At 46.7% G+C, this 25,597-nt stretch overlaps 15 non-coding genes and 1 pseudogene across 15 annotated transcripts; all 16 read right to left on the bottom strand.

Moving 5' to 3' along the window:
* Positions 1–1,449: 1,449 nt before the first annotated feature.
* Positions 1,450–1,640, bottom strand: LOC142261261 (U2 spliceosomal RNA). The gene has a single exon (XR_012729002.1). It is a non-coding gene; the product is annotated as a U2 spliceosomal RNA (small nuclear RNA).
* Positions 1,641–3,027: 1,387 nt separating this feature from the next.
* LOC142261260 (U2 spliceosomal RNA) lies at positions 3,028–3,218 on the bottom strand. Its single transcript, XR_012729001.1, has one exon. It is a non-coding gene; the product is annotated as a U2 spliceosomal RNA (small nuclear RNA).
* A 1,387-nt stretch (positions 3,219–4,605) lies between these two features.
* Positions 4,606–4,796, bottom strand: LOC142261258 (U2 spliceosomal RNA). The gene has a single exon (XR_012729000.1). It is a non-coding gene; the product is annotated as a U2 spliceosomal RNA (small nuclear RNA).
* A 1,387-nt stretch (positions 4,797–6,183) lies between these two features.
* Positions 6,184–6,374, bottom strand: LOC142261257 (U2 spliceosomal RNA). The gene has a single exon (XR_012728999.1). It is a non-coding gene; the product is annotated as a U2 spliceosomal RNA (small nuclear RNA).
* Positions 6,375–7,761: 1,387 nt separating this feature from the next.
* LOC142261350 (U2 spliceosomal RNA) lies at positions 7,762–7,955 on the bottom strand. The gene has a single exon (XR_012729080.1). It is a non-coding gene; the product is annotated as a U2 spliceosomal RNA (small nuclear RNA).
* Positions 7,956–9,518: 1,563 nt separating this feature from the next.
* LOC142261256 (U2 spliceosomal RNA) lies at positions 9,519–9,709 on the bottom strand. The gene has a single exon (XR_012728998.1). It is a non-coding gene; the product is annotated as a U2 spliceosomal RNA (small nuclear RNA).
* Positions 9,710–11,096: 1,387 nt separating this feature from the next.
* LOC142261254 (U2 spliceosomal RNA) lies at positions 11,097–11,287 on the bottom strand. The gene has a single exon (XR_012728996.1). It is a non-coding gene; the product is annotated as a U2 spliceosomal RNA (small nuclear RNA).
* Positions 11,288–12,674: 1,387 nt separating this feature from the next.
* Positions 12,675–12,865, bottom strand: LOC142261289 (U2 spliceosomal RNA). The gene has a single exon (XR_012729027.1). It is a non-coding gene; the product is annotated as a U2 spliceosomal RNA (small nuclear RNA).
* Positions 12,866–14,252: 1,387 nt separating this feature from the next.
* LOC142261278 (U2 spliceosomal RNA) lies at positions 14,253–14,443 on the bottom strand. The gene has a single exon (XR_012729017.1). It is a non-coding gene; the product is annotated as a U2 spliceosomal RNA (small nuclear RNA).
* A 1,387-nt stretch (positions 14,444–15,830) lies between these two features.
* On the bottom strand, positions 15,831–16,026 carry LOC142261339 (U2 spliceosomal RNA). Its single transcript, XR_012729070.1, has one exon. It is a non-coding gene; the product is annotated as a U2 spliceosomal RNA (small nuclear RNA).
* Positions 16,027–16,723: 697 nt separating this feature from the next.
* LOC142261369 (U2 spliceosomal RNA) lies at positions 16,724–16,865 on the bottom strand (annotated as a pseudogene).
* Positions 16,866–18,252: 1,387 nt separating this feature from the next.
* Positions 18,253–18,443, bottom strand: LOC142261252 (U2 spliceosomal RNA). Its single transcript, XR_012728995.1, has one exon. It is a non-coding gene; the product is annotated as a U2 spliceosomal RNA (small nuclear RNA).
* Positions 18,444–19,830: 1,387 nt separating this feature from the next.
* LOC142261251 (U2 spliceosomal RNA) lies at positions 19,831–20,021 on the bottom strand. Its single transcript, XR_012728994.1, has one exon. It is a non-coding gene; the product is annotated as a U2 spliceosomal RNA (small nuclear RNA).
* Positions 20,022–21,408: 1,387 nt separating this feature from the next.
* LOC142261250 (U2 spliceosomal RNA) lies at positions 21,409–21,599 on the bottom strand. The gene has a single exon (XR_012728993.1). It is a non-coding gene; the product is annotated as a U2 spliceosomal RNA (small nuclear RNA).
* A 1,387-nt stretch (positions 21,600–22,986) lies between these two features.
* LOC142261249 (U2 spliceosomal RNA) lies at positions 22,987–23,177 on the bottom strand. Its single transcript, XR_012728992.1, has one exon. It is a non-coding gene; the product is annotated as a U2 spliceosomal RNA (small nuclear RNA).
* A 1,387-nt stretch (positions 23,178–24,564) lies between these two features.
* Positions 24,565–24,755, bottom strand: LOC142261248 (U2 spliceosomal RNA). Its single transcript, XR_012728991.1, has one exon. It is a non-coding gene; the product is annotated as a U2 spliceosomal RNA (small nuclear RNA).
* Positions 24,756–25,597: the final 842 nt, after the last annotated feature.

Below are 25,597 nucleotides of genomic sequence, written 5' to 3'. Positions count from 1 at the left end.
AGCTTAAACCACCTCTTCGAACAACACTACACTTGATCTTAGCCAAAAGGCCGAGAAGCGATAACCAGAATTGGTTTGGGCCTCGAGTGGCACCCTGGCCTATGCCGGACACATCTTAGGGAGAGAGAGCGAGAGGGAGACAAACCCACGCCTACACAAGACATTTTGTCACCCAAGCCAACCCTTGAAAAGGCTGCTTTGCAGAGCCAAAACAAGAAGAATGGTGCGTTTTGCAGCCGCCGCCCACTGCAATGAATCTGAATAACTCCTCCTTTAGGGCGCAAGCAACTCCCCTCCCCCTTGCAGTCTTTCCAATTCACGATACAAAAAGACGGACAGGACAGGTTGCCTGACTTTCCGTCACTGCCACCCTTTGCCATCCTTACCCGTAGAAAGCCCTTTCATCATCCCCAAACCCTAATCTTTTCCCTTTCCTTCCCAGCCCCCAAACCCTGCCCTCTGTACCTTTCTCACCACCCGCTTCCCTTCTCCTGTCATCCCCCTACCACCCGGGAAAAAAAGAGATTGCCCCCTCCTTCCACTAGCCCACCCTCCCACCCAAAGAACAACTTCTTCTGCGCAGCTTGTTTTCTAGGCAGCAGCGCTATTGTGATGTCATCGGGGGGCATTGTGACAAGCCGCCAGTGTTCCGTCTCTTCATGTTGTGCACAGTTCAAACGGAAAATACATCAACAGGCAGACTACAGAAAAGCTTACTATCAAAGGTTAGAGGGGGGCTTTCTCAGAGGGCTTTTTACAGTTTTTCTATTCCCAATTAGCCGTTTAAGTGTACTTATTGAAAGTAGTAATTCTTTCATAGGCCGCCCTTTCTTAGTATTTGACGTTCCTTATATTGCGGTATGAGGCTTCGCAGTAGGTTGCAAACATTCATCACCCATGACTGTCCCCAATTGAGCTCAGAAGCTCAATGTCTATCATGACCTCTCTTTTAGAATGTCCAAGAGCAAGCAAACTATTCCTCCAGGAGAGGGCGCCAACAGACTACTAAAGAGATCATCATTACTCAAAGAAAACCCCAAAAACCAATGCATGATAGGAATAAACAGGTAACTTTCTTTGGAGTGGAAGCGGAGAGATCGCACCAGATGCCAATTCTAGATGTTATCACACCTGTGGTCACTGCAGCAGCAGGTGAATCCACTTTGTCCAAAAGGGATCTATTCCATTCAATTGCAAATGATCTAGATAAGACAGAGAACTGCAGCACGGGGACATAGCCGAGTTGGTCAGGTTGAGTGGTGATGAGTTTGCTATTTGGATGAATAAAGAAAGTCAAAAGTGTGAAAGATAAAAAACAAAAGGAGGAAGTGTGAAAAGTGAATGGGCCAAATTGAGGTGCATATGAAGACGTATGCTTTCTTCCAATTCATTAAATCGGGCTAATATGAATCAGGTGAATTGAGTTCTGCTTTTGGAAACTGGGTTAAGAAGGGGTGCACCGTTCCTGGAGGTACTGCAATACCAGGTCAATGCGTGGAGTGGACAGAGCAAGCTCTTTTTCCATCTCCCTGTTCTAAAAATCCATTTAATATATGGTCCCCAGATAGGGGACGTATCAGATATTAAACTGATAAGAACAGATACTACACTTGATCTTAGCCAAAAGGCCGAGAAGCGATAACCAGAATTGGTTTGGGCCTCGAGTGGCACCCTGGCCTATGCCGGACACATCTTAGGGAGAGAGAGCGAGAGGGAGACAAACCCACGCCTACACAAGACATTTTGTCACCCAAGCCAACCCTTGAAAAGGCTGCTTTGCAGAGCCAAAACAAGAAGAATGGTGCGTTTTGCAGCCGCCGCCCACTGCAATGAATCTGAATAACTCCTCCTTTAGGGCGCAAGCAACTCCCCTCCCCCTTGCAGTCTTTCCAATTCACGATACAAAAAGACGGACAGGACAGGTTGCCTGACTTTCCGTCACTGCCACCCTTTGCCATCCTTACCCGTAGAAAGCCCTTTCATCATCCCCAAACCCTAATCTTTTCCCTTTCCTTCCCAGCCCCCAAACCCTGCCCTCTGTACCTTTCTCACCACCCGCTTCCCTTCTCCTGTCATCCCCCTACCACCCGGGAAAAAAAGAGATTGCCCCCTCCTTCCACTAGCCCACCCTCCCACCCAAAGAACAACTTCTTCTGCGCAGCTTGTTTTCTAGGCAGCAGCGCTATTGTGATGTCATCGGGGGGCATTGTGACAAGCCGCCAGTGTTCCGTCTCTTCATGTTGTGCACAGTTCAAACGGAAAATACATCAACAGGCAGACTACAGAAAAGCTTACTATCAAAGGTTAGAGGGGGGCTTTCTCAGAGGGCTTTTTACAGTTTTTCTATTCCCAATTAGCCGTTTAAGTGTACTTATTGAAAGTAGTAATTCTTTCATAGGCCGCCCTTTCTTAGTATTTGACGTTCCTTATATTGCGGTATGAGGCTTCGCAGTAGGTTGCAAACATTCATCACCCATGACTGTCCCCAATTGAGCTCAGAAGCTCAATGTCTATCATGACCTCTCTTTTAGAATGTCCAAGAGCAAGCAAACTATTCCTCCAGGAGAGGGCGCCAACAGACTACTAAAGAGATCATCATTACTCAAAGAAAACCCCAAAAACCAATGCATGATAGGAATAAACAGGTAACTTTCTTTGGAGTGGAAGCGGAGAGATCGCACCAGATGCCAATTCTAGATGTTATCACACCTGTGGTCACTGCAGCAGCAGGTGAATCCACTTTGTCCAAAAGGGATCTATTCCATTCAATTGCAAATGATCTAGATAAGACAGAGAACTGCAGCACGGGGACATAGCCGAGTTGGTCAGGTTGAGTGGTGATGAGTTTGCTATTTGGATGAATAAAGAAAGTCAAAAGTGTGAAAGATAAAAAACAAAAGGAGGAAGTGTGAAAAGTGAATGGGCCAAATTGAGGTGCATATGAAGACGTATGCTTTCTTCCAATTCATTAAATCGGGCTAATATGAATCAGGTGAATTGAGTTCTGCTTTTGGAAACTGGGTTAAGAAGGGGTGCACCGTTCCTGGAGGTACTGCAATACCAGGTCAATGCGTGGAGTGGACAGAGCAAGCTCTTTTTCCATCTCCCTGTTCTAAAAATCCATTTAATATATGGTCCCCAGATAGGGGACGTATCAGATATTAAACTGATAAGAACAGATACTACACTTGATCTTAGCCAAAAGGCCGAGAAGCGATAACCAGAATTGGTTTGGGCCTCGAGTGGCACCCTGGCCTATGCCGGACACATCTTAGGGAGAGAGAGCGAGAGGGAGACAAACCCACGCCTACACAAGACATTTTGTCACCCAAGCCAACCCTTGAAAAGGCTGCTTTGCAGAGCCAAAACAAGAAGAATGGTGCGTTTTGCAGCCGCCGCCCACTGCAATGAATCTGAATAACTCCTCCTTTAGGGCGCAAGCAACTCCCCTCCCCCTTGCAGTCTTTCCAATTCACGATACAAAAAGACGGACAGGACAGGTTGCCTGACTTTCCGTCACTGCCACCCTTTGCCATCCTTACCCGTAGAAAGCCCTTTCATCATCCCCAAACCCTAATCTTTTCCCTTTCCTTCCCAGCCCCCAAACCCTGCCCTCTGTACCTTTCTCACCACCCGCTTCCCTTCTCCTGTCATCCCCCTACCACCCGGGAAAAAAAGAGATTGCCCCCTCCTTCCACTAGCCCACCCTCCCACCCAAAGAACAACTTCTTCTGCGCAGCTTGTTTTCTAGGCAGCAGCGCTATTGTGATGTCATCGGGGGGCATTGTGACAAGCCGCCAGTGTTCCGTCTCTTCATGTTGTGCACAGTTCAAACGGAAAATACATCAACAGGCAGACTACAGAAAAGCTTACTATCAAAGGTTAGAGGGGGGCTTTCTCAGAGGGCTTTTTACAGTTTTTCTATTCCCAATTAGCCGTTTAAGTGTACTTATTGAAAGTAGTAATTCTTTCATAGGCCGCCCTTTCTTAGTATTTGACGTTCCTTATATTGCGGTATGAGGCTTCGCAGTAGGTTGCAAACATTCATCACCCATGACTGTCCCCAATTGAGCTCAGAAGCTCAATGTCTATCATGACCTCTCTTTTAGAATGTCCAAGAGCAAGCAAACTATTCCTCCAGGAGAGGGCGCCAACAGACTACTAAAGAGATCATCATTACTCAAAGAAAACCCCAAAAACCAATGCATGATAGGAATAAACAGGTAACTTTCTTTGGAGTGGAAGCGGAGAGATCGCACCAGATGCCAATTCTAGATGTTATCACACCTGTGGTCACTGCAGCAGCAGGTGAATCCACTTTGTCCAAAAGGGATCTATTCCATTCAATTGCAAATGATCTAGATAAGACAGAGAACTGCAGCACGGGGACATAGCCGAGTTGGTCAGGTTGAGTGGTGATGAGTTTGCTATTTGGATGAATAAAGAAAGTCAAAAGTGTGAAAGATAAAAAACAAAAGGAGGAAGTGTGAAAAGTGAATGGGCCAAATTGAGGTGCATATGAAGACGTATGCTTTCTTCCAATTCATTAAATCGGGCTAATATGAATCAGGTGAATTGAGTTCTGCTTTTGGAAACTGGGTTAAGAAGGGGTGCACCGTTCCTGGAGGTACTGCAATACCAGGTCAATGCGTGGAGTGGACAGAGCAAGCTCTTTTTCCATCTCCCTGTTCTAAAAATCCATTTAATATATGGTCCCCAGATAGGGGACGTATCAGATATTAAACTGATAAGAACAGATACTACACTTGATCTTAGCCAAAAGGCCGAGAAGCGATAACCAGAATTGGTTTGGGCCTCGAGTGGCACCCTGGCCTATGCCGGACACATCTTAGGGAGAGAGAGCGAGAGGGAGACAAACCCACGCCTACACAAGACATTTTGTCACCCAAGCCAACCCTTGAAAAGGCTGCTTTGCAGAGCCAAAACAAGAAGAATGGTGCGTTTTGCAGCCGCCGCCCACTGCAATGAATCTGAATAACTCCTCCTTTAGGGCGCAAGCAACTCCCCTCCCCCTTGCAGTCTTTCCAATTCACGATACAAAAAGACGGACAGGACAGGTTGCCTGACTTTCCGTCACTGCCACCCTTTGCCATCCTTACCCGTAGAAAGCCCTTTCATCATCCCCAAACCCTAATCTTTTCCCTTTCCTTCCCAGCCCCCAAACCCTGCCCTCTGTACCTTTCTCACCACCCGCTTCCCTTCTCCTGTCATCCCCCTACCACCCGGGAAAAAAAGAGATTGCCCCCTCCTTCCACTAGCCCACCCTCCCACCCAAAGAACAACTTCTTCTGCGCAGCTTGTTTTCTAGGCAGCAGCGCTATTGTGATGTCATCGGGGGGCATTGTGACAAGCCGCCAGTGTTCCGTCTCTTCATGTTGTGCACAGTTCAAACGGAAAATACATCAACAGGCAGACTACAGAAAAGCTTACTATCAAAGGTTAGAGGGGGGCTTTCTCAGAGGGCTTTTTACAGTTTTTCTATTCCCAATTAGCCGTTTAAGTGTACTTATTGAAAGTAGTAATTCTTTCATAGGCCGCCCTTTCTTAGTATTTGACGTTCCTTATATTGCGGTATGAGGCTTCGCAGTAGGTTGCAAACATTCATCACCCATGACTGTCCCCAATTGAGCTCAGAAGCTCAATGTCTATCATGACCTCTCTTTTAGAATGTCCAAGAGCAAGCAAACTATTCCTCCAGGAGAGGGCGCCAACAGACTACTAAAGAGATCATCATTACTCAAAGAAAACCCCAAAAACCAATGCATGATAGGAATAAACAGGTAACTTTCTTTGGAGTGGAAGCGGAGAGATCGCACCAGATGCCAATTCTAGATGTTATCACACCTGTGGTCACTGCAGCAGCAGGTGAATCCACTTTGTCCAAAAGGGATCTATTCCATTCAATTGCAAATGATCTAGATAAGACAGAGAACTGCAGCACGGGGACATAGCCGAGTTGGTCAGGTTGAGTGGTGATGAGTTTGCTATTTGGATGAATAAAGAAAGTCAAAAGTGTGAAAGATAAAAAACAAAAGGAGGAAGTGTGAAAAGTGAATGGGCCAAATTGAGGTGCATATGAAGACGTATGCTTTCTTCCAATTCATTAAATCGGGCTAATATGAATCAGGTGAATTGAGTTCTGCTTTTGGAAACTGGGTTAAGAAGGGGTGCACCGTTCCTGGAGGTACTGCAATACCAGGTCAATGCGTGGAGTGGACAGAGCAAGCTCTTTTTCCATCTCCCTGTTCTAAAAATCCATTTAATATATGGTCCCCAGATAGGGGACGTATCAGATATTAAACTGATAAGAACAGATACTACACTTGATCTTAGCCAAAAGGCCGAGAAGCGATAACCAGAATTGGTTTGGGCCTCGAGTGGCACCCTGGCCTATGCCGGACACATCTTAGGGAGAGAGAGCGAGAGGGAGACAAACCCACGCCTACACAAGACATTTTGTCACCCAAGCCAACCCTTGAAAAGGCTGCTTTGCAGAGCCAAAACAAGAAGAATGGTGCGTTTTGCAGCCGCCGCCCACTGCAATGAATCTGAATAACTCCTCCTTTAGGGCGCAAGCAACTCCCCTCCCCCTTGCAGTCTTTCCAATTCACGATACAAAAAGACGGACAGGACAGGTTGCCTGACTTTCCGTCACTGCCACCCTTTGCCATCCTTACCCGTAGAAAGCCCTTTCATCATCCCCAAACCCTAATCTTTTCCCTTTCCTTCCCAGCCCCCAAACCCTGCCCTCTGTACCTTTCTCACCACCCGCTTCCCTTCTCCTGTCATCCCCCTACCACCCGGGAAAAAAAGAGATTGCCCCCTCCTTCCACTAGCCCACCCTCCCACCCAAAGAACAACTTCTTCTGCGCAGCTTGTTTTCTAGGCAGCAGCGCTATTGTGATGTCATCGGGGGGCATTGTGACAAGCCGCCAGTGTTCCGTCTCTTCATGTTGTGCACAGTTCAAACGGAAAATACATCAACAGGCAGACTACAGAAAAGCTTACTATCAAAGGTTAGAGGGGGGCTTTCTCAGAGGGCTTTTTACAGTTTTTCTATTCCCAATTAGCCGTTTAAGTGTACTTATTGAAAGTAGTAATTCTTTCATAGGCCGCCCTTTCTTAGTATTTGACGTTCCTTATATTGCGGTATGAGGCTTCGCAGTAGGTTGCAAACATTCATCACCCATGACTGTCCCCAATTGAGCTCAGAAGCTCAATGTCTATCATGACCTCTCTTTTAGAATGTCCAAGAGCAAGCAAACTATTCCTCCAGGAGAGGGCGCCAACAGACTACTAAAGAGATCATCATTACTCAAAGAAAACCCCAAAAACCAATGCATGATAGGAATAAACAGGTAACTTTCTTTGGAGTGGAAGCGGAGAGATCGCACCAGATGCCAATTCTAGATGTTATCACACCTGTGGTCACTGCAGCAGCAGGTGAATCCACTTTGTCCAAAAGGGATCTATTCCATTCAATTGCAAATGATCTAGATAAGACAGAGAACTGCAGCACGGGGACATAGCCGAGTTGGTCAGGTTGAGTGGTGATGAGTTTGCTATTTGGATGAATAAAGAAAGTCAAAAGTGTGAAAGATAAAAAACAAAAGGAGGAAGTGTGAAAAGTGAATGGGCCAAATTGAGGTGCATATGAAGACGTATGCTTTCTTCCAATTCATTAAATCGGGCTAATATGAATCAGGTGAATTGAGTTCTGCTTTTGGAAACTGGGTTAAGAAGGGGTGCACCGTTCCTGGAGGTACTGCAATACCAGGTCAATGCGTGGAGTGGACAGAGCAAGCTCTTTTTCCATCTCCCTGTTCTAAAAATCCATTTAATATATGGTCCCCAGATAGGGGACGTATCAGATATTAAACTGATAAGAACAGATTTTTTTTTTTTTTTTTTTGAAGGATGAGTTTGAAAATAATAAAATGACCGCCTCTCGTTGCCCAGGTAACTGTCCGTCACAAGAGGGCTATGACATCCTACGATGCACACTCCCCCAAGGCCAGCAGTTGTGCAATACCCTGGCACCTTTCAGCACCAACCAAGGTAGTACCCTCCCAAACTACACTTGATCTTAGCCAAAAGGCCGAGAAGCGATAACCAGAATTGGTTTGGGCCTCGAGTGGCACCCTGGCCTATGCCGGACACATCTTAGGGAGAGAGAGCGAGAGGGAGACAAACCCACGCCTACACAAGACATTTTGTCACCCAAGCCAACCCTTGAAAAGGCTGCTTTGCAGAGCCAAAACAAGAAGAATGGTGCGTTTTGCAGCCGCCGCCCACTGCAATGAATCTGAATAACTCCTCCTTTAGGGCGCAAGCAACTCCCCTCCCCCTTGCAGTCTTTCCAATTCACGATACAAAAAGACGGACAGGACAGGTTGCCTGACTTTCCGTCACTGCCACCCTTTGCCATCCTTACCCGTAGAAAGCCCTTTCATCATCCCCAAACCCTAATCTTTTCCCTTTCCTTCCCAGCCCCCAAACCCTGCCCTCTGTACCTTTCTCACCACCCGCTTCCCTTCTCCTGTCATCCCCCTACCACCCGGGAAAAAAAGAGATTGCCCCCTCCTTCCACTAGCCCACCCTCCCACCCAAAGAACAACTTCTTCTGCGCAGCTTGTTTTCTAGGCAGCAGCGCTATTGTGATGTCATCGGGGGGCATTGTGACAAGCCGCCAGTGTTCCGTCTCTTCATGTTGTGCACAGTTCAAACGGAAAATACATCAACAGGCAGACTACAGAAAAGCTTACTATCAAAGGTTAGAGGGGGGCTTTCTCAGAGGGCTTTTTACAGTTTTTCTATTCCCAATTAGCCGTTTAAGTGTACTTATTGAAAGTAGTAATTCTTTCATAGGCCGCCCTTTCTTAGTATTTGACGTTCCTTATATTGCGGTATGAGGCTTCGCAGTAGGTTGCAAACATTCATCACCCATGACTGTCCCCAATTGAGCTCAGAAGCTCAATGTCTATCATGACCTCTCTTTTAGAATGTCCAAGAGCAAGCAAACTATTCCTCCAGGAGAGGGCGCCAACAGACTACTAAAGAGATCATCATTACTCAAAGAAAACCCCAAAAACCAATGCATGATAGGAATAAACAGGTAACTTTCTTTGGAGTGGAAGCGGAGAGATCGCACCAGATGCCAATTCTAGATGTTATCACACCTGTGGTCACTGCAGCAGCAGGTGAATCCACTTTGTCCAAAAGGGATCTATTCCATTCAATTGCAAATGATCTAGATAAGACAGAGAACTGCAGCACGGGGACATAGCCGAGTTGGTCAGGTTGAGTGGTGATGAGTTTGCTATTTGGATGAATAAAGAAAGTCAAAAGTGTGAAAGATAAAAAACAAAAGGAGGAAGTGTGAAAAGTGAATGGGCCAAATTGAGGTGCATATGAAGACGTATGCTTTCTTCCAATTCATTAAATCGGGCTAATATGAATCAGGTGAATTGAGTTCTGCTTTTGGAAACTGGGTTAAGAAGGGGTGCACCGTTCCTGGAGGTACTGCAATACCAGGTCAATGCGTGGAGTGGACAGAGCAAGCTCTTTTTCCATCTCCCTGTTCTAAAAATCCATTTAATATATGGTCCCCAGATAGGGGACGTATCAGATATTAAACTGATAAGAACAGATACTACACTTGATCTTAGCCAAAAGGCCGAGAAGCGATAACCAGAATTGGTTTGGGCCTCGAGTGGCACCCTGGCCTATGCCGGACACATCTTAGGGAGAGAGAGCGAGAGGGAGACAAACCCACGCCTACACAAGACATTTTGTCACCCAAGCCAACCCTTGAAAAGGCTGCTTTGCAGAGCCAAAACAAGAAGAATGGTGCGTTTTGCAGCCGCCGCCCACTGCAATGAATCTGAATAACTCCTCCTTTAGGGCGCAAGCAACTCCCCTCCCCCTTGCAGTCTTTCCAATTCACGATACAAAAAGACGGACAGGACAGGTTGCCTGACTTTCCGTCACTGCCACCCTTTGCCATCCTTACCCGTAGAAAGCCCTTTCATCATCCCCAAACCCTAATCTTTTCCCTTTCCTTCCCAGCCCCCAAACCCTGCCCTCTGTACCTTTCTCACCACCCGCTTCCCTTCTCCTGTCATCCCCCTACCACCCGGGAAAAAAAGAGATTGCCCCCTCCTTCCACTAGCCCACCCTCCCACCCAAAGAACAACTTCTTCTGCGCAGCTTGTTTTCTAGGCAGCAGCGCTATTGTGATGTCATCGGGGGGCATTGTGACAAGCCGCCAGTGTTCCGTCTCTTCATGTTGTGCACAGTTCAAACGGAAAATACATCAACAGGCAGACTACAGAAAAGCTTACTATCAAAGGTTAGAGGGGGGCTTTCTCAGAGGGCTTTTTACAGTTTTTCTATTCCCAATTAGCCGTTTAAGTGTACTTATTGAAAGTAGTAATTCTTTCATAGGCCGCCCTTTCTTAGTATTTGACGTTCCTTATATTGCGGTATGAGGCTTCGCAGTAGGTTGCAAACATTCATCACCCATGACTGTCCCCAATTGAGCTCAGAAGCTCAATGTCTATCATGACCTCTCTTTTAGAATGTCCAAGAGCAAGCAAACTATTCCTCCAGGAGAGGGCGCCAACAGACTACTAAAGAGATCATCATTACTCAAAGAAAACCCCAAAAACCAATGCATGATAGGAATAAACAGGTAACTTTCTTTGGAGTGGAAGCGGAGAGATCGCACCAGATGCCAATTCTAGATGTTATCACACCTGTGGTCACTGCAGCAGCAGGTGAATCCACTTTGTCCAAAAGGGATCTATTCCATTCAATTGCAAATGATCTAGATAAGACAGAGAACTGCAGCACGGGGACATAGCCGAGTTGGTCAGGTTGAGTGGTGATGAGTTTGCTATTTGGATGAATAAAGAAAGTCAAAAGTGTGAAAGATAAAAAACAAAAGGAGGAAGTGTGAAAAGTGAATGGGCCAAATTGAGGTGCATATGAAGACGTATGCTTTCTTCCAATTCATTAAATCGGGCTAATATGAATCAGGTGAATTGAGTTCTGCTTTTGGAAACTGGGTTAAGAAGGGGTGCACCGTTCCTGGAGGTACTGCAATACCAGGTCAATGCGTGGAGTGGACAGAGCAAGCTCTTTTTCCATCTCCCTGTTCTAAAAATCCATTTAATATATGGTCCCCAGATAGGGGACGTATCAGATATTAAACTGATAAGAACAGATACTACACTTGATCTTAGCCAAAAGGCCGAGAAGCGATAACCAGAATTGGTTTGGGCCTCGAGTGGCACCCTGGCCTATGCCGGACACATCTTAGGGAGAGAGAGCGAGAGGGAGACAAACCCACGCCTACACAAGACATTTTGTCACCCAAGCCAACCCTTGAAAAGGCTGCTTTGCAGAGCCAAAACAAGAAGAATGGTGCGTTTTGCAGCCGCCGCCCACTGCAATGAATCTGAATAACTCCTCCTTTAGGGCGCAAGCAACTCCCCTCCCCCTTGCAGTCTTTCCAATTCACGATACAAAAAGACGGACAGGACAGGTTGCCTGACTTTCCGTCACTGCCACCCTTTGCCATCCTTACCCGTAGAAAGCCCTTTCATCATCCCCAAACCCTAATCTTTTCCCTTTCCTTCCCAGCCCCCAAACCCTGCCCTCTGTACCTTTCTCACCACCCGCTTCCCTTCTCCTGTCATCCCCCTACCACCCGGGAAAAAAAGAGATTGCCCCCTCCTTCCACTAGCCCACCCTCCCACCCAAAGAACAACTTCTTCTGCGCAGCTTGTTTTCTAGGCAGCAGCGCTATTGTGATGTCATCGGGGGGCATTGTGACAAGCCGCCAGTGTTCCGTCTCTTCATGTTGTGCACAGTTCAAACGGAAAATACATCAACAGGCAGACTACAGAAAAGCTTACTATCAAAGGTTAGAGGGGGGCTTTCTCAGAGGGCTTTTTACAGTTTTTCTATTCCCAATTAGCCGTTTAAGTGTACTTATTGAAAGTAGTAATTCTTTCATAGGCCGCCCTTTCTTAGTATTTGACGTTCCTTATATTGCGGTATGAGGCTTCGCAGTAGGTTGCAAACATTCATCACCCATGACTGTCCCCAATTGAGCTCAGAAGCTCAATGTCTATCATGACCTCTCTTTTAGAATGTCCAAGAGCAAGCAAACTATTCCTCCAGGAGAGGGCGCCAACAGACTACTAAAGAGATCATCATTACTCAAAGAAAACCCCAAAAACCAATGCATGATAGGAATAAACAGGTAACTTTCTTTGGAGTGGAAGCGGAGAGATCGCACCAGATGCCAATTCTAGATGTTATCACACCTGTGGTCACTGCAGCAGCAGGTGAATCCACTTTGTCCAAAAGGGATCTATTCCATTCAATTGCAAATGATCTAGATAAGACAGAGAACTGCAGCACGGGGACATAGCCGAGTTGGTCAGGTTGAGTGGTGATGAGTTTGCTATTTGGATGAATAAAGAAAGTCAAAAGTGTGAAAGATAAAAAACAAAAGGAGGAAGTGTGAAAAGTGAATGGGCCAAATTGAGGTGCATATGAAGACGTATGCTTTCTTCCAATTCATTAAATCGGGCTAATATGAATCAGGTGAATTGAGTTCTGCTTTTGGAAACTGGGTTAAGAAGGGGTGCACCGTTACTGGAGGTACTGCAATACCAGGTCAATGCGTGGAGTGGACAGAGCAAGCTCTTTTTCCATCTCCCTGTTCTAAAAATCCATTTAATATATGGTCCCCAGATAGGGGACGTATCAGATATTAAACTGATAAGAACAGATACTACACTTGATCTTAGCCAAAAGGCCGAGAAGCGATAACCAGAATTGGTTTGGGCCTCGAGTGGCACCCTGGCCTATGCCGGACACATCTTAGGGAGAGAGAGCGAGAGGGAGACAAACCCACGCCTACACAAGACATTTTGTCACCCAAGCCAACCCTTGAAAAGGCTGCTTTGCAGAGCCAAAACAAGAAGAATGGTGCGTTTTGCAGCCGCCGCCCACTGCAATGAATCTGAATAACTCCTCCTTTAGGGCGCAAGCAACTCCCCTCCCCCTTGCAGTCTTTCCAATTCACGATACAAAAAGACGGACAGGACAGGTTGCCTGACTTTCTGTCACTGCCACCCTTTGCCATCCTTACCCGTAGAAAGCCCTTTCATCATCCCCAAACCCTAATCTTTTCCCTTTCCTTCCCAGCCCCCAAACCCTGCCCTCTGTACCTTTCTCACCACCCGCTTCCCTTCTCCTGTCATCCCCCTACCACCCGGGAAAAAAAGAGATTGCCCCCTCCTTCCACTAGCCCACCCTCCCACCCAAAGAACAACTTCTTCTGCGCAGCTTGTTTTCTAGGCAGCAGCGCTATTGTGATGTCATCGGGGGGCATTGTGACAAGCCGCCAGTGTTCCGTCTCTTCATGTTGTGCACAGTTCAAACGGAAAATACATCAACAGGCAGACTACAGAAAAGCTTACTATCAAAGGTTAGAGGGGGGCTTTCTCAGAGGGCTTTTTACAGTTTTTCTATTCCCAATTAGCCGTTTAAGTGTACTTATTGAAAGTAGTAATTCTTTCATAGGCCGCCCTTTCTTAGTATTTGACGTTCCTTATATTGCGGTATGAGGCTTCGCAGTAGGTTGCAAACATTCATCACCCATGACTGTCCCCAATTGAGCTCAGAAGCTCAATGTCTATCATGACCTCTCTTTTAGAATGTCCAAGAGCAAGCAAACTATTCCTCCAGGAGAGGGCGCCAACAGACTACTAAAGAGATCATCATTACTCAAAGAAAACCCCAAAAACCAATGCATGATAGGAATAAACAGGTAACTTTCTTTGGAGTGGAAGCGGAGAGATCGCACCAGATGCCAATTCTAGATGTTATCACACCTGTGGTCACTGCAGCAGCAGGTGAATCCACTTTGTCCAAAAGGGATCTATTCCATTCAATTGCAAATGATCTAGATAAGACAGAGAACTGCAGCACGGGGACATAGCCGAGTTGGTCAGGTTGAGTGGTGATGAGTTTGCTATTTGGATGAATAAAGAAAGTCAAAAGTGTGAAAGATAAAAAACAAAAGGAGGAAGTGTGAAAAATGAATGGGCCAAATTGAGGTGCATATGAAGACGTATGCTTTCTTCCAATTCATTAAATCGGGCTAATATGAATCAGGTGAATTGAGTTCTGCTTTTGGAAACTGGGTTAAGAATGGGTGCACCGTTCCTGGAGGTACTGCAATACCAGGTCAATGCGTGGAGTGGACAGAGCAAGCTCTTTTTCCATCTCCCTGTTCTAAAAATCCATTTAATATATGGTCCCCAGATAGGGGACGTATCAGATATTAAACTGATAAGAACAGATACTACACTTGATCTTAGCCAAAAGGCCGAGAAGCGATAACCAGAATTGGTTTGGGCCTCGAGTGGCACCCTGGCCTATGCCGGACACATCTTAGGGAGAGAGAGCGAGAGGGAGACAAACCCACGCCTACACAAGACATTTTGTCACCCAAGCCAACCCTTGAAAAGGCTGCTTTGCAGAGCCAAAACAAGAAGAATGGTGCGTTTTGCAGCCGCCGCCCACTGCAATGAATCTGAATAACTCCTCCTTTAGGGCGCAAGCAACTCCCCTCCCCCTTGCAGTCTTTCCAATTCACGATACAAAAAGACGGACAGGACAGGTTGCCTGACTTTCCGTCACTGCCACCCTTTGCCATCCTTACCCGTAGAAAGCCCTTTCATCATCCCCAAACCCTAATCTTTTCCCTTTCCTTCCCAGCCCCCAAACCCTGCCCTCTGTACCTTTCTCACCACCCGCTTCCCTTCTCCTGTCATCCCCCTACCACCCGGGAAAAAAAGAGATTGCCCCCTCCTTCCACTAGCCCACCCTCCCACCCAAAGAACAACTTCTTCTGCGCAGCTTGTTTTCTAGGCAGCAGCGCTATTGTGATGTCATCGGGGGGCATTGTGACAAGCCGCCAGTGTTCCGTCTCTTCATGTTGTGCACAGTTCAAACGGAAAATACATCAACAGGCAGACTACAGAAAAGCTTACTATCAAAGGTTAGAGGGGGGCTTTCTCAGAGGGCTTTTTACAGTTTTTCTATTCCCAATTAGCCATTTAAGTGTACTTATTGAAAGTAGTAATTCTTTCATAGGCCGCCCTTTCTTAGTATTTGACGTTCCTTATATTGCGGTATGAGGCTTCGCAGTAGGTTGCAAACATTCATCACCCATGACTGTCCCCAATTGAGCTCAGAAGCTCAATGTCTATCATGACCTCTCTTTTAGAATGTCCAAGAGCAAGCAAACTATTCCTCCAGGAGAGGGCGCCAACAGACTACTAAAGAGATCATCATTACTCAAAGAAAACCCCAAAAACCAATGCATGATAGGAATAAACAGGTAACTTTCTTTGGAGTGGAAGCGGAGAGATCGCACCAGATGCCAATTCTAGATGTTATCACACCTGTGGTCACTGCAGCAGCAGGTGAATCCACTTTGTCCAAAAGGGATCTATTCCATTCAATTGCAAATGATCTAGATAAGACAGAGAACTGCAGCACGGGGACATAGCCGAGTTGGTCAGGTTGAGTGGTGATGAGTTTGCTATTTGGATGAATAAAGAAAGTCAAAAGTGTGAAAGATAAAAAACAAAAGGAGGAAGTGTGAAAAGTGAATGGGCCAAATTGAGGTGCATATGAAGACGTATGCTTTCTTCCAATTCATTAAATCGGGCTAATATGAATCAGGTGAATTGAGTTCTGCTTTTGGAAACTGGGTTAAGAAGGGGTGCACCGTTCCTGGAGGTACTGCAATACCAGGTCAATGCGTGGAGTGGACAGAGCAAGCTCTTTTTCCATCTCCCTGTTCTAAAAATCCATTTAATATATGGTCCCCAGATAGGGGACGTATCAGATATTAAACTGATAAGAACAGATTTTGATTTAATGAAGCTTTCCAAAGCACCGCAAAAAATGCATGACCGAAGTCACACCAAAAACAGTGCAAAGGCTAGGATTCGTGTGGACCCCTCCGTGAGGAGAGGGTCCCCAAAAATCAACCCCGTCCCTCCGAGCCAGAAGGCCACAGCAAGGGTCAGGGATCTTCGGTGCTCCCCCAAGCCGAAGCCTGGTTGAGCCTTGTCGTTGCTCCCAGCGTCCACCCAGGCATCTTACCCAAGTGGAGTAGAGAGCTACTAGTTGTTGGTTTCGCAGCCGAAACTGCCCGGACCGTCAACCGGTGTTGGTTTCTCAGCCCAAGGCTAACCGGACCTCCAACCGGGTGTTGGTTTCTCAGCCGAAGCTGACCCGGACCTCCAACCGGGTGTTGGTTTCTCAGCCGAAGCTGACCCGGACCTCCAACCGGGTGTTGGTTTCTCAGCCGAAGCTGACCCGGACCTCCAACCGGGTGTTGGTTTCTCAGCCCAAAGCTGAACGGACCTCCGACCATGATTATAAAAATTTCCCTTCCTAGCCAGAATGCCGGGATAGAGCAATATGCTCAGAAAGTATGAAAGGGCAAGGTACGGTGTGCTACAGAGCCCAAGGCTTGCCGGGGTCCAAAGCCAGCAAGCTCAGACTCACTCCAGGGTCGTCAATCCTGGGGCACACTGCACCATAGCCCCCACACTTACTCAGTCTAATAGCCTCGATCCTGGTAGGGCCATGGTTTCCTCTAGATGGATATACTATCCTCCCAAAGTACTAACAAGCGCAACCTTCCAGTGTGCATTGCATCATTGTACTAAGGTGGCCGGAGCCTTAAACCACCTTTTCGAACGATACTACACTTGATCTTAGCCAAAAGGCCGAGAAGCGATAACCAGAATTGGTTTGGGCCTCGAGTGGCACCCTGGCCTATGCCGGACACATCTTAGGGAGAGAGAGCGAGAGGGAGACAAACCCACGCCTACACAAGACATTTTGTCACCCAAGCCAACCCTTGAAAAGGCTGCTTTGCAGAGCCAAAACAAGAAGAATGGTGCGTTTTGCAGCCGCCGCCCACTGCAATGAATCTGAATAACTCCTCCTTTAGGGCGCAAGCAACTCCCCTCCCCCTTGCAGTCTTTCCAATTCACGATACAAAAAGACGGACAGGACAGGTTGCCTGACTTTCCGTCACTGCCACCCTTTGCCATCCTTACCCGTAGAAAGCCCTTTCATCATCCCCAAACCCTAATCTTTTCCCTTTCCTTCCCAGCCCCCAAACCCTGCCCTCTGTACCTTTCTCACCACCCGCTTCCCTTCTCCTGTCATCCCCCTACCACCCGGGAAAAAAAGAGATTGCCCCCTCCTTCCACTAGCCCACCCTCCCACCCAAAGAACAACTTCTTCTGCGCAGCTTGTTTTCTAGGCAGCAGCGCTATTGTGATGTCATCGGGGGGCATTGTGACAAGCCGCCAGTGTTCCGTCTCTTCATGTTGTGCACAGTTCAAACGGAAAATACATCAACAGGCAGACTACAGAAAAGCTTACTATCAAAGGTTAGAGGGGGGCTTTCTCAGAGGGCTTTTTACAGTTTTTCTATTCCCAATTAGCCGTTTAAGTGTACTTATTGAAAGTAGTAATTCTTTCATAGGCCGCCCTTTCTTAGTATTTGACGTTCCTTATATTGCGGTATGAGGCTTCGCAGTAGGTTGCAAACATTCATCACCCATGACTGTCCCCAATTGAGCTCAGAAGCTCAATGTCTATCATGACCTCTCTTTTAGAATGTCCAAGAGCAAGCAAACTATTCCTCCAGGAGAGGGCGCCAACAGACTACTAAAGAGATCATCATTACTCAAAGAAAACCCCAAAAACCAATGCATGATAGGAATAAACAGGTAACTTTCTTTGGAGTGGAAGCGGAGAGATCGCACCAGATGCCAATTCTAGATGTTATCACACCTGTGGTCACTGCAGCAGCAGGTGAATCCACTTTGTCCAAAAGGGATCTATTCCATTCAATTGCAAATGATCTAGATAAGACAGAGAACTGCAGCACGGGGACATAGCCGAGTTGGTCAGGTTGAGTGGTGATGAGTTTGCTATTTGGATGAATAAAGAAAGTCAAAAGTGTGAAAGATAAAAAACAAAAGGAGGAAGTGTGAAAAGTGAATGGGCCAAATTGAGGTGCATATGAAGACGTATGCTTTCTTCCAATTCATTAAATCGGGCTAATATGAATCAGGTGAATTGAGTTCTGCTTTTGGAAACTGGGTTAAGAAGGGGTGCACCGTTCCTGGAGGTACTGCAATACCAGGTCAATGCGTGGAGTGGACAGAGCAAGCTCTTTTTCCATCTCCCTGTTCTAAAAATCCATTTAATATATGGTCCCCAGATAGGGGACGTATCAGATATTAAACTGATAAGAACAGATACTACACTTGATCTTAGCCAAAAGGCCGAGAAGCGATAACCAGAATTGGTTTGGGCCTCGAGTGGCACCCTGGCCTATGCCGGACACATCTTAGGGAGAGAGAGCGAGAGGGAGACAAACCCACGCCTACACAAGACATTTTGTCACCCAAGCCAACCCTTGAAAAGGCTGCTTTGCAGAGCCAAAACAAGAAGAATGGTGCGTTTTGCAGCCGCCGCCCACTGCAATGAATCTGAATAACTCCTCCTTTAGGGCGCAAGCAACTCCCCTCCCCCTTGCAGTCTTTCCAATTCACGATACAAAAAGACGGACAGGACAGGTTGCCTGACTTTCCGTCACTGCCACCCTTTGCCATCCTTACCCGTAGAAAGCCCTTTCATCATCCCCAAACCCTAATCTTTTCCCTTTCCTTCCCAGCCCCCAAACCCTGCCCTCTGTACCTTTCTCACCACCCGCTTCCCTTCTCCTGTCATCCCCCTACCACCCGGGAAAAAAAGAGATTGCCCCCTCCTTCCACTAGCCCACCCTCCCACCCAAAGAACAACTTCTTCTGCGCAGCTTGTTTTCTAGGCAGCAGCGCTATTGTGATGTCATCGGGGGGCATTGTGACAAGCCGCCAGTGTTCCGTCTCTTCATGTTGTGCACAGTTCAAACGGAAAATACATCAACAGGCAGACTACAGAAAAGCTTACTATCAAAGGTTAGAGGGGGGCTTTCTCAGAGGGCTTTTTACAGTTTTTCTATTCCCAATTAGCCGTTTAAGTGTACTTATTGAAAGTAGTAATTCTTTCATAGGCCGCCCTTTCTTAGTATTTGACGTTCCTTATATTGCGGTATGAGGCTTCGCAGTAGGTTGCAAACATTCATCACCCATGACTGTCCCCAATTGAGCTCAGAAGCTCAATGTCTATCATGACCTCTCTTTTAGAATGTCCAAGAGCAAGCAAACTATTCCTCCAGGAGAGGGCGCCAACAGACTACTAAAGAGATCATCATTACTCAAAGAAAACCCCAAAAACCAATGCATGATAGGAATAAACAGGTAACTTTCTTTGGAGTGGAAGCGGAGAGATCGCACCAGATGCCAATTCTAGATGTTATCACACCTGTGGTCACTGCAGCAGCAGGTGAATCCACTTTGTCCAAAAGGGATCTATTCCATTCAATTGCAAATGATCTAGATAAGACAGAGAACTGCAGCACGGGGACATAGCCGAGTTGGTCAGGTTGAGTGGTGATGAGTTTGCTATTTGGATGAATAAAGAAAGTCAAAAGTGTGAAAGATAAAAAACAAAAGGAGGAAGTGTGAAAAGTGAATGGGCCAAATTGAGGTGCATATGAAGACGTATGCTTTCTTCCAATTCATTAAATCGGGCTAATATGAATCAGGTGAATTGAGTTCTGCTTTTGGAAACTGGGTTAAGAAGGGGTGCACCGTTCCTGGAGGTACTGCAATACCAGGTCAATGCGTGGAGTGGACAGAGCAAGCTCTTTTTCCATCTCCCTGTTCTAAAAATCCATTTAATATATGGTCCCCAGATAGGGGACGTATCAGATATTAAACTGATAAGAACAGATACTACACTTGATCTTAGCCAAAAGGCCGAGAAGCGATAACCAGAATTGGTTTGGGCCTCGAGTGGCACCCTGGCCTATGCCGGACACATCTTAGGGAGAGAGAGCGAGAGGGAGACAAACCCACGCCTACACAAGACATTTTGTCACCCAAGCCAACCCTTGAAAAGGCTGCTTTGCAGAGCCAAAACAAGAAGAATGGTGCGTTTTGCAGCCGCCGCCCACTGCAATGAATCTGAATAACTCCTCCTTTAGGGCGCAAGCAACTCCCCTCCCCCTTGCAGTCTTTCCAATTCACGATACAAAAAGACGGACAGGACAGGTTGCCTGACTTTCCGTCACTGCCACCCTTTGCCATCCTTACCCGTAGAAAGCCCTTTCATCATCCCCAAACCCTAATCTTTTCCCTTTCCTTCCCAGCCCCCAAACCCTGCCCTCTGTACCTTTCTCACCACCCGCTTCCCTTCTCCTGTCATCCCCCTACCACCCGGGAAAAAAAGAGATTGCCCCCTCCTTCCACTAGCCCACCCTCCCACCCAAAGAACAACTTCTTCTGCGCAGCTTGTTTTCTAGGCAGCAGCGCTATTGTGATGTCATCGGGGGGCATTGTGACAAGCCGCCAGTGTTCCGTCTCTTCATGTTGTGCACAGTTCAAACGGAAAATACATCAACAGGCAGACTACAGAAAAGCTTACTATCAAAGGTTAGAGGGGGGCTTTCTCAGAGGGCTTTTTACAGTTTTTCTATTCCCAATTAGCCGTTTAAGTGTACTTATTGAAAGTAGTAATTCTTTCATAGGCCGCCCTTTCTTAGTATTTGACGTTCCTTATATTGCGGTATGAGGCTTCGCAGTAGGTTGCAAACATTCATCACCCATGACTGTCCCCAATTGAGCTCAGAAGCTCAATGTCTATCATGACCTCTCTTTTAGAATGTCCAAGAGCAAGCAAACTATTCCTCCAGGAGAGGGCGCCAACAGACTACTAAAGAGATCATCATTACTCAAAGAAAACCCCAAAAACCAATGCATGATAGGAATAAACAGGTAACTTTCTTTGGAGTGGAAGCGGAGAGATCGCACCAGATGCCAATTCTAGATGTTATCACACCTGTGGTCACTGCAGCAGCAGGTGAATCCACTTTGTCCAAAAGGGATCTATTCCATTCAATTGCAAATGATCTAGATAAGACAGAGAACTGCAGCACGGGGACATAGCCGAGTTGGTCAGGTTGAGTGGTGATGAGTTTGCTATTTGGATGAATAAAGAAAGTCAAAAGTGTGAAAGATAAAAAACAAAAGGAGGAAGTGTGAAAAGTGAATGGGCCAAATTGAGGTGCATATGAAGACGTATGCTTTCTTCCAATTCATTAAATCGGGCTAATATGAATCAGGTGAATTGAGTTCTGCTTTTGGAAACTGGGTTAAGAAGGGGTGCACCGTTCCTGGAGGTACTGCAATACCAGGTCAATGCGTGGAGTGGACAGAGCAAGCTCTTTTTCCATCTCCCTGTTCTAAAAATCCATTTAATATATGGTCCCCAGATAGGGGACGTATCAGATATTAAACTGATAAGAACAGATACTACACTTGATCTTAGCCAAAAGGCCGAGAAGCGATAACCAGAATTGGTTTGGGCCTCGAGTGGCACCCTGGCCTATGCCGGACACATCTTAGGGAGAGAGAGCGAGAGGGAGACAAACCCACGCCTACACAAGACATTTTGTCACCCAAGCCAACCCTTGAAAAGGCTGCTTTGCAGAGCCAAAACAAGAAGAATGGTGCGTTTTGCAGCCGCCGCCCACTGCAATGAATCTGAATAACTCCTCCTTTAGGGCGCAAGCAACTCCCCTCCCCCTTGCAGTCTTTCCAATTCACGATACAAAAAGACGGACAGGACAGGTTGCCTGACTTTCCGTCACTGCCACCCTTTGCCATCCTTACCCGTAGAAAGCCCTTTCATCATCCCCAAACCCTAATCTTTTCCCTTTCCTTCCCAGCCCCCAAACCCTGCCCTCTGTACCTTTCTCACCACCCGCTTCCCTTCTCCTGTCATCCCCCTACCACCCGGGAAAAAAAGAGATTGCCCCCTCCTTCCACTAGCCCACCCTCCCACCCAAAGAACAACTTCTTCTGCGCAGCTTGTTTTCTAGGCAGCAGCGCTATTGTGATGTCATCGGGGGGCATTGTGACAAGCCGCCAGTGTTCCGTCTCTTCATGTTGTGCACAGTTCAAACGGAAAATACATCAACAGGCAGACTACAGAAAAGCTTACTATCAAAGGTTAGAGGGGGGCTTTCTCAGAGGGCTTTTTACAGTTTTTCTATTCCCAATTAGCCGTTTAAGTGTACTTATTGAAAGTAGTAATTCTTTCATAGGCCGCCCTTTCTTAGTATTTGACGTTCCTTATATTGCGGTATGAGGCTTCGCAGTAGGTTGCAAACATTCATCACCCATGACTGTCCCCAATTGAGCTCAGAAGCTCAATGTCTATCATGACCTCTCTTTTAGAATGTCCAAGAGCAAGCAAACTATTCCTCCAGGAGAGGGCGCCAACAGACTACTAAAGAGATCATCATTACTCAAAGAAAACCCCAAAAACCAATGCATGATAGGAATAAACAGGTAACTTTCTTTGGAGTGGAAGCGGAGAGATCGCACCAGATGCCAATTCTAGATGTTATCACACCTGTGGTCACTGCAGCAGCAGGTGAATCCACTTTGTCCAAAAGGGATCTATTCCATTCAATTGCAAATGATCTAGATAAGACAGAGAACTGCAGCACGGGGACATAGCCGAGTTGGTCAGGTTGAGTGGTGATGAGTTTGCTATTTGGATGAATAAAGAAAGTCAAAAGTGTGAAAGATAAAAAACAAAAGGAGGAAGTGTGAAAAGTGAATGGGCCAAATTGAGGTGCATATGAAGACGTATGCTTTCTTCCAATTCATTAAATCGGGCTAATATGAATCAGGTGAATTGAGTTCTGCTTTTGGAAACTGGGTTAAGAAGGGGTGCACCGTTCCTGGAGGTACTGCAATACCAGGTCAATGCGTGGAGTGGACAGAGCAAGCTCTTTTTCCATCTCCCTGTTCTAAAAATCCATTTAATATATGGTCCCCAGATAGGGGACGTATCAGATATTAAACTGATAAGAACAGATACTACACTTGATCTTAGCCAAAAGGCCGAGAAGCGATAACCAGAATTGGTTTGGGCCTCGAGTGGCACCCTGGCCTATGCCGGACACATCTTAGGGAGAGAGAGCGAGAGGGAGACAAACCCACGCCTACACAAGACATTTTGTCACCCAAGCCAACCCTTGAAAAGGCTGCTTTGCAGAGCCAAAACAAGAAGAATGGTGCGTTTTGCAGCCGCCGCCCACTGCAATGAATCTGAATAACTCCTCCTTTAGGGCGCAAGCAACTCCCCTCCCCCTTGCAGTCTTTCCAATTCACGATACAAAAAGACGGACAGGACAGGTTGCCTGACTTTCCGTCACTGCCACCCTTTGCCATCCTTACCCGTAGAAAGCCCTTTCATCATCCCCAAACCCTAATCTTTTCCCTTTCCTTCCCAGCCCCCAAACCCTGCCCTCTGTACCTTTCTCACCACCCGCTTCCCTTCTCCTGTCATCCCCCTACCACCCGGGAAAAAAAGAGATTGCCCCCTCCTTCCACTAGCCCACCCTCCCACCCAAAGAACAACTTCTTCTGCGCAGCTTGTTTTCTAGGCAGCAGCGCTATTGTGATGTCATCGGGGGGCATTGTGACAAGCCGCCAGTGTTCCGTCTCTTCATGTTGTGCACAGTTCAAACGGAAAATACATCAACAGGCAGACTACAGAAAAGCTTACTATCAAAGGTTAGAGGGGGGCTTTCTCAGAGGGCTTTTTACAGTTTTTCTATTCCCAATTAGCCGTTTAAGTGTACTTATTGAAAGTAGTAATTCTTTCATAGGCCGCCCTTTCTTAGTATTTGACGTTCCTTATATTGCGGTATGAGGCTTCGCAGTAGGTTGCAAACATTCATCACCCATGACTGTCCCCAATTGAGCTCAGAAGCTCAATGTCTATCATGACCTCTCTTTTAGAATGTCCAAGAGCAAGCAAACTATTCCTCCAGGAGAGGGCGCCAACAGACTACTAAAGAGATCATCATTACTCAAAGAAAACCCCAAAAACCAATGCATGATAGGAATAAACAGGTAACTTTCTTTGGAGTGGAAGCGGAGAGATCGCACCAGATGCCAATTCTAGATGTTATCACACCTGTGGTCACTGCAGCAGCAGGTGAATCCACTTTGTCCAAAAGGGATCTATTCCATTCAATTGCAAATGATCTAGATAAGACAGAGAACTGCAGCACGGGGACATAGCCGAGTTGGTCAGGTTGAGTGGTGATGAGTTTGCTATTTGGATGAATAAAGAAAGTCAAAAGTGTGAAAGATAAAAAACAAAAGGAGGAAGTGTGAAAAGTGAATGGGCCAAATTGAGGTGCATATGAAGACGTATGCTTTCTTCCAATTCATTAAATCGGGCTAATATGAATCAGGTGAATTGAGTTCTGCTTTTGGAAACTGGGTTAAGAAGGGGTGCACCGTTCCTGGAGGTACTGCAATACCAGGTCAATGCGTGGAGTGGACAGAGCAAGCTCTTTTTCCATCTCCCTGTTCTAAAAATCCATTTAATATATGGTCCCCAGATAGGGGACGTATCAGATATTAAACTGATAAGAACAGATACTACACTTGATCTTAGCCAAAAGGCCGAGAAGCGATAACCAGAATTGGTTTGGGCCTCGAGTGGCACCCTGGCCTATGCCGGACACATCTTAGGGAGAGAGAGCGAGAGGGAGACAAACCCACGCCTACACAAGACATTTTGTCACCCAAGCCAACCCTTGAAAAGGCTGCTTTGCAGAGCCAAAACAAGAAGAATGGTGCGTTTTGCAGCCGCCGCCCACTGCAATGAATCTGAATAACTCCTCCTTTAGGGCGCAAGCAACTCCCCTCCCCCTTGCAGTCTTTCCAATTCACGATACAAAAAGACGGACAGGACAGGTTGCCTGACTTTCCGTCACTGCCACCCTTTGCCATCCTTACCCGTAGAAAGCCCTTTCATCATCCCCAAACCCTAATCTTTTCCCTTTCCTTCCCAGCCCCCAAACCCTGCCCTCTGTACCTTTCTCACCACCCGCTTCCCTTCTCCTGTCATCCCCCTACCACCCGGGAAAAAAAGAGATTGCCCCCTCCTTCCACTAGCCCACCCTCCCACCCAAAGAACAACTTCTTCTGCGCAGCTTGTTTTCTAGGCAGCAGCGCTATTGTGATGTCATCGGGGGGCATTGTGACAAGCCGCCAGTGTTCCGTCTCTTCATGTTGTGCACAGTTCAAACGGAAAATACATCAACAGGCAGACTACAGAAAAGCTTACTATCAAAGGTTAGAGGGGGGCTTTCTCAGAGGGCTTTTTACAGTTTTTCTATTCCCAATTAGCCGTTTAAGTGTACTTATTGAAAGTAGTAATTCTTTCATAGGCCGCCCTTTCTTAGTATTTGACGTTCCTTATATTGCGGTATGAGGCTTCGCAGTAGGTTGCAAACATTCATCACCCATGACTG

Source organism: Anomaloglossus baeobatrachus, unplaced genomic scaffold (assembly GCF_048569485.1).
Source record: "Anomaloglossus baeobatrachus isolate aAnoBae1 unplaced genomic scaffold, aAnoBae1.hap1 Scaffold_213, whole genome shotgun sequence".
NCBI lineage: Eukaryota > Metazoa > Chordata > Amphibia > Anura > Aromobatidae > Anomaloglossus > Anomaloglossus baeobatrachus.
The sequence above is the reverse complement of the archived record's forward strand: the minus strand, read 5'-3'. Positions and strand labels throughout refer to the sequence as shown.